The sequence below is a fragment of the Diceros bicornis genome, chromosome X (assembly GCF_020826845.1).
Source record: "Diceros bicornis minor isolate mBicDic1 chromosome X, mDicBic1.mat.cur, whole genome shotgun sequence".
Classification (NCBI taxonomy): domain Eukaryota; kingdom Metazoa; phylum Chordata; class Mammalia; order Perissodactyla; family Rhinocerotidae; genus Diceros; species Diceros bicornis.
This window is the reverse complement of record NC_080781.1, coordinates 139,664,126-139,670,125: the sequence shown is the minus strand read 5'-3', so window position 1 is coordinate 139,670,125 and position 6,000 is coordinate 139,664,126. Positions and strand designations below refer to the sequence as shown.

At 39.3% G+C, this 6,000-nt stretch overlaps 1 protein-coding gene across 3 annotated transcripts in view; it reads left to right on the top strand.

The window, feature by feature from the left end:
• Nucleotides 1-600: 600 nt before the first annotated feature.
• The window catches only part of TMLHE (trimethyllysine hydroxylase, epsilon), a 100,343-nt gene continuing 94,943 nt past the window's right edge, over nt 601-6,000 (top strand). For all 3 annotated transcript variants that reach the window (XM_058535058.1, XM_058535056.1, XM_058535057.1), the window contains exon 1: nt 601-719. The gene's annotated coding sequence lies outside the window, so the exon portion shown is untranslated. The remainder of the gene's footprint in view (nt 720-6,000) is intronic.

Sequence of the window (6,000 nt, the reverse complement as noted above, 5' to 3'; positions counted from 1 at the left end):
ATTTTTCAATGTCTATACATTATATTTCGTTTGTTCTTGCTCTCAATTTTTTTCCTCTGCCCTGTATTTCCATTGCACATACTATTTCAGTGCACTTTTTGGTCCTTGTTTGTAATATATATTGTTCTTGAATTTTTATGCGCATAAGAAGTGCATTCCTAATGGCTCGTTCCCTTCTAGGTGCTCAACTGAACTGGTGGGAGTGCAGCAGTGAGTGGTACTTGATGTTAGTTCAACAAAGCGGTGGAAGGATAGTGGATTTTGGTTCCAGTAAATCTCGGTAAGCCACCACAAATAGGAGACTAATGGGGAGACGCGGAAGGAGCAACGAAAAGGCAAGCAAGGCGACCTGGACTTTACACGCAGTTTACTTTTATGGGTGCGTCTATTCTCCTCTCTGTGCCTGTGGCTCAAAATTTGTTAAATGAAGGCGATCGACTAGAGCGCCCCAACCCGACCCTTTCGAATCAGAAGTTTTTAGCACGCCTCTTCAGCGGGCGAGGTCTCTGCCGCGCAAAGCGCCCACCCCGCACGACCGGAAGGAGCGGGGCGGGGCATCCAGACTTGCAGCTGAGCCTGAACGGGTTGGGGGAGGGGAGCGCCGGGCCGACAGTTTCGGGGGAAAAAGCAAAAGGCGGGCGCAAGGCTGCCTCCCGAGGCTCGCCTTGCTTGCAGTTCCTCCCGCTTTGCTGAGTTTGGAGTCTCCACCTCCAGCACAGGTGGGTTCCGCGTCGTGGATCGGGGAAGGGGTGTCCTGGGTGGGTGTGATGGGTGCGTTTACAGAGGCGCTCGCTTTCAGGCCTGGCGCAGTGGGGGGCAGCGGCTCCCACCCCGGCTGCTTGGCCCCAGGGCGGTGGAACTCACCTTAACCCTGGCGGAGGAGAAGGCCACTTGTGCCTTGCTGCGGGGCTGTCGTCACGGTTTGTGCTAGCTGCGTGACAAAGGGTCTGCCCGGAGATCAGCGCGGGGCCAGATGGGCCTAGCGCTCGGGAAGAGCTCGAAGAGCTGGAGCAAGCTCCCGTTGCGACTGACGCCCAGTGTACATTGTTTCAAACTCGATCGGACTTCCCCGCCCTGGGTCTGTCACTGACTTGGTGTCTAGCTTTCAGCGAGTCTCTACCCTCTTCATGCTTCGCTTTGCTCGGCAGTGGAGTGGAAGGTGGAACTCGGCTGTCTTGCAGCACTGACTTTCTTTTGTTTTAATATACACGAATGTTCTCTGCCCACATTTTACCCTTTGTCTCCTCCTCCTGAGCAAGAATGCCTAACAAGATTACATACAATTTCTTTTACATTAAGTTAACTATAAAGCAAAGAAGAATTATAAACGCTATGGACCAACATTGTGGTGTCATTCTGATTCCTCCTCATTAAGGAACTTATGATAATGATAATGGCAACCATGTATTGTGCAAAACACTGTAATCTTCACAACCATGAGAGGTGAATGTGTTTATCACCATACTTAAAGAGGTTATACTTTATCTCATAAGCAGTATGAAGAAGGAAATGTTTGCTGGTTTGGCTGAGTCTGGGGGCATCTTTTGCGTGTCCCACGTCATTCTTTATTTCTGGGAAGTGTGGACTGGGACGGATCACTTCCTGGTTTTGGTATCTGTATCAGGAAACACAAGCAGTTGCGTGACTCTGCTTGTCAACCCTGGGAACAGCAGTAAAATATCCAAACTGATCACTCGGTATCTGCAGTGTTTCTGGCGGCTGTGTTTTCTGCCTGTCAGGACTGGGGAGGGAGGTCCCTGGATTAATAAATCTCTTTGGTGGGAAGAGTCTCTTTCTGCTTGGAGCCAAAGTGAACATAGATCTACCAGTTGGGCACCATCGTGACCCTGTTTCTACAACACCAAAACAGTCACTGATGCTGTACATGCACCTGCCATTGCCCTCACGTAAAGAATTTGCAGGATAAGAGGCTCTTGGCAAAACCTGGTCTGTGCCACACCTGCAGGTTCTAGGCAAGGTGTGGCTGATATGAAGGTGGGTGTTCTCCTGGGCATGGGACCTGATGATTTCCCAAATGGTCGATAAAGTGAGCGGGAAATTGTGATAGACATCTGCTGAGCCAACCTTGAGGGTGAGTTTAGGACTGGCTGTTTGGCAGGACCTGGTGAATGCTTTGTTTGGCCACATTTTCACTCTGTTCGCTCATTCTTTCACTCCAAAGACAATCAATGAATGCTTACTCTGTGCCGGGATGCTGATCCAACTCACTGAGATTAGCGGCACAGGAGGACAGTAACTTTGGGAGGACAACAGGGATTCAACTTTAAGCATGCCAAGTCTGAGACATCCTCACTCTTCCCCATTCCCTATATCTACTCAGCACAAAATCTTGTCAATTCTGCATCCTGAGTATTTTTAAACCCATCCACTTCTCTTTGCTCCACTGCTACTCCAAATTTCAAGCCAACAACATTCTTTTTTATTTATTTTTAAATTTTTATTTTAAAATACTAGAATCATTGCTTGACCTTCAGCCCTCATGGGCAAACCACCACTCCTACTGTCACCACAGCAACAACAACAACAACATACAACAGCGTCATGAGCTCTATATGATCCCTAATAAGTTGCCAAAGATATGAACTTTCTTTTTTTTCTCTGCTTCCCAGAGTGTCTTTAAAATTTTGTGTTGAGACAAAATTTGCATCCCATAAAACTGACCCATTTTAAGTGTACACTTCAAGATTTTTCAGTAAATTTATCTAGTGGTGCAACCATCACCAGAGTCCAATTTTAGACATTTCCATCACTCCAGTGACCTCTCCCTTGCCCATTTGCAGTTAATCCCTGTTGCCACCCCCCCACATCAAGCAATCATTGATCTACTTTCTGTGCCTATGGATTTGCCTATTCTAGACATTTCATATAAATGGAATTATACAATATGTGGTCTTTTGTGACTTGCTTCTTTTACTTAGCATGATGTTTTCAAGGTTCATTCATGTTGTGGCACATATTAGTGTTTCATTCCTTTTGATGGCTGAATGATGTTCCACTGTATGTATATACCACATTTTATTTATCCATTCATCAGTTTATGGACATTTGGATTAGTTCCACCTTTTGGCTATTGTGAATAAGGCTGCTATGGACATTCATATACCAGTTTTTGGGTGGACATATATTTTCAGTACTCTTGGATAGATACCTAAGAGTGGAATTGCTGGGTCCTATTGTAATGGTATGTTTAATCTTTTGCCAAAGTGTTTTCCAAAGGGGCTACACCATTTTACATTTATTACATTTACATGCCCCACCAGCAATGTATGAGAGTTCTAATTTCTCCTCATTCTCACCAACACTTGTTATTTTTCCTTTTTTAAAAATTATATTATAGCCACCCTTGTGGGTGTGAAGTAATATCTCATTGTGGTTTGGATTTGCATTTCCCTAATCGCTAATGATATTGAACATCTTTTCATCTGCTTGTTGGCCATTTGTATATCTGATTTGGAGAAATGTCTATTAAATATTTTGCCTGTTTTTCAGTTAGGTTGTTTCCCTTCTTATTATTGAAATATAAGAGTTCTTTATATATTTTGGTTACAAGTCCTTTATCAGGTATATGATTTGAAAATATTTTCTCCCAGTCTGTGGCTTGTCTTTTTATTTTCTTAATGGTGTCTTTTGAAGGGGAAAAGCTTTGAATTTTAAGTCCAATTTATCATTTTTCTTTTACAGATTGTGCTTTTTGGTGTTGTACGTAAGAACTCTTTGCCTAAACCAAGGTCATGAAGATTTTCTCCTATATTTTCTTCTAAATGTTTTATAGTTTTACGTCTTACATTTATGTCTCTGATCCATTTTGACTAAGGTTTTGTGCACAGTGTGAGGTAGGGGGTCTAAATTCGTCTTTTTGTATATGGATGTTCAATTTTCCCATCACCATTTATTGAAAAAACTCTCCTTTTCCTGTTGAATTGCAGTGAAACCTTTTTTTAAAATCAGTTGACCATAAATATAAGGGTTTATATCTGGACTCTCAATTGTGTTTCATTTATCTATATTTCTATTTTTCTGTCAGTCCCACACTGTTGTAACTACTGTAGCTTTGTAGTAAGAATTGAAATTGGAAAGTACGTGTCCTCAAATTTTGTTCTTCTTTTTCAAAATTGTCTTGGTTATTCTGGGTTCTTTGCATTTCTGTATAAATATCAGGATCAGGTTGTCAATTTCTGTAAATGATCCCACTTTGATTTTTATAGAGCTTGCATTGAATCTGTACATCAATTTGGGGAGAACTGCCATCTTAACAATATTGTCTTCCAATCCATGAAAATGAAATACCTCTCCATTCATTTATATCTTCCTTAATTTCTCTCAGCAGTGTTGTATAGTTATCAGTGTAATAGTCTTTCACTTCTTTTAACTTTGTTCCTAAGTATTTTATTCTTTTTGATGATATTGTGAATTACTTTCTTAATATCAATTTCTGAATTTTTTTTGCAAATATGTAGAAATAAAAATGACCTTTGTGTATTGATTTTGTATTCTGTGACCTTACTGAACAGAATTATTAGTTCTAATAGTTTGTGTGTGTGTGTGTATGTGTGTGTGTTGTGTGTGTGTTTGGGTGTGGGTTAGGCTTAGGGTGGGGGGGGTGTGTGTGTGTGTGTGTATGTTTTCCTTAATATTTTCTCATACAGGATTATGTCGAAGACTGTTTTACTTCCTTTTTTCCAAATCTGTATACCATTTTGTTCTTTTTCTTGCCTAATTCCCCTGGCTAGAATCTCCAGTAAATGTTGAATACAAGTGGCAAGAGTGGACATACTTGTCTTGTTCCTGATCTTAGGGGAAAGAAAACATTCAGTCTTTTACCATTAAGTATGATATTAGCTGTGTCTTTCTTGTAGATGTTCTTTATCAGGTTGAAGAAGTTCTCTTTTGCTGTTTGGTTGAGATTTTTTATCATGAATGGGTGTTAGATTTTGTCAGATGCTTTTTCTGCATATTTTGAAATGATCATGTGGTTTTGTCTTCTATTCTACAATATAGTTTATTAACTAATATAATATGGTGCATTATATTAATTAATTTTTGGATGCCAAAAGCAACCTTGCATTCCTAGAATAAATTCCTCTTGGTCTTGGTGTATACTGTTTTGTTATATACTGGCGAGTTTGGTTTGCTAACATTTTGTTGAGGGTTTTTGCATCTATAATTAGGGACGTTGGACTTTAGTGCAATTTCTTTTTTTATGATGTATTTATCTTGTTTGATGTAAGATACCAGTCTCATAGAATGAGTTGTGAAGAGTTCTTTTGTCAGGTGTGTATAATGTTTATAATTATTGTGTCTTTCTGATGAATTGACCCTTCCATCATTACAAAATGTCCTTCTTTTTCTCTTGCAACAGACTTTCTTCTTAAAGTCTATTTTGTCTGATATTAGATATAAGTCTAGCCACTCCAAATCTTTTATGGTTGCTGTTTGCATTGTATAAATTTTTTCATCCTTTTATTTTTTCAACCTGTTTATGTCATCAGATGGCATATCCTTTGAGTCTGTTGTTTTATGCAGAGTCACAGTCTTTGTTTTTTGATTGGAGTTTAATCTATTTACATTTGTTGTAATTAAAATTACTGTAATAAATTTAATTTACTGTGATTGGATTTTTGATGATTTACTATAATTTTTGGAGTTTTTATTGATTGTTCTGGGAATTACAATATGTATGTAAACTTAATATAATCTACTTTAAATTAATAATTTAATTCCAGTAACACAGAGAAGCTTTGCTCCCCCATTCTTTATCCTATTAATGTAATATATTTTACACGTTAATATATTATAATCCCAACAATATAGTTTTTAAATTGTTGTTTTTTGTAGTTGCTCTTTAATAAAAGAAGAAAAAGCATGTACACTCTCTTTTATGTTACTAGTGCTCTTCATTTCTTCATGTGGATTCAGGTTATCATCTGGTGTCATTTCGTTTTAGACTAAGGACTTACTTTAGTATTTTTTGTAACGTAG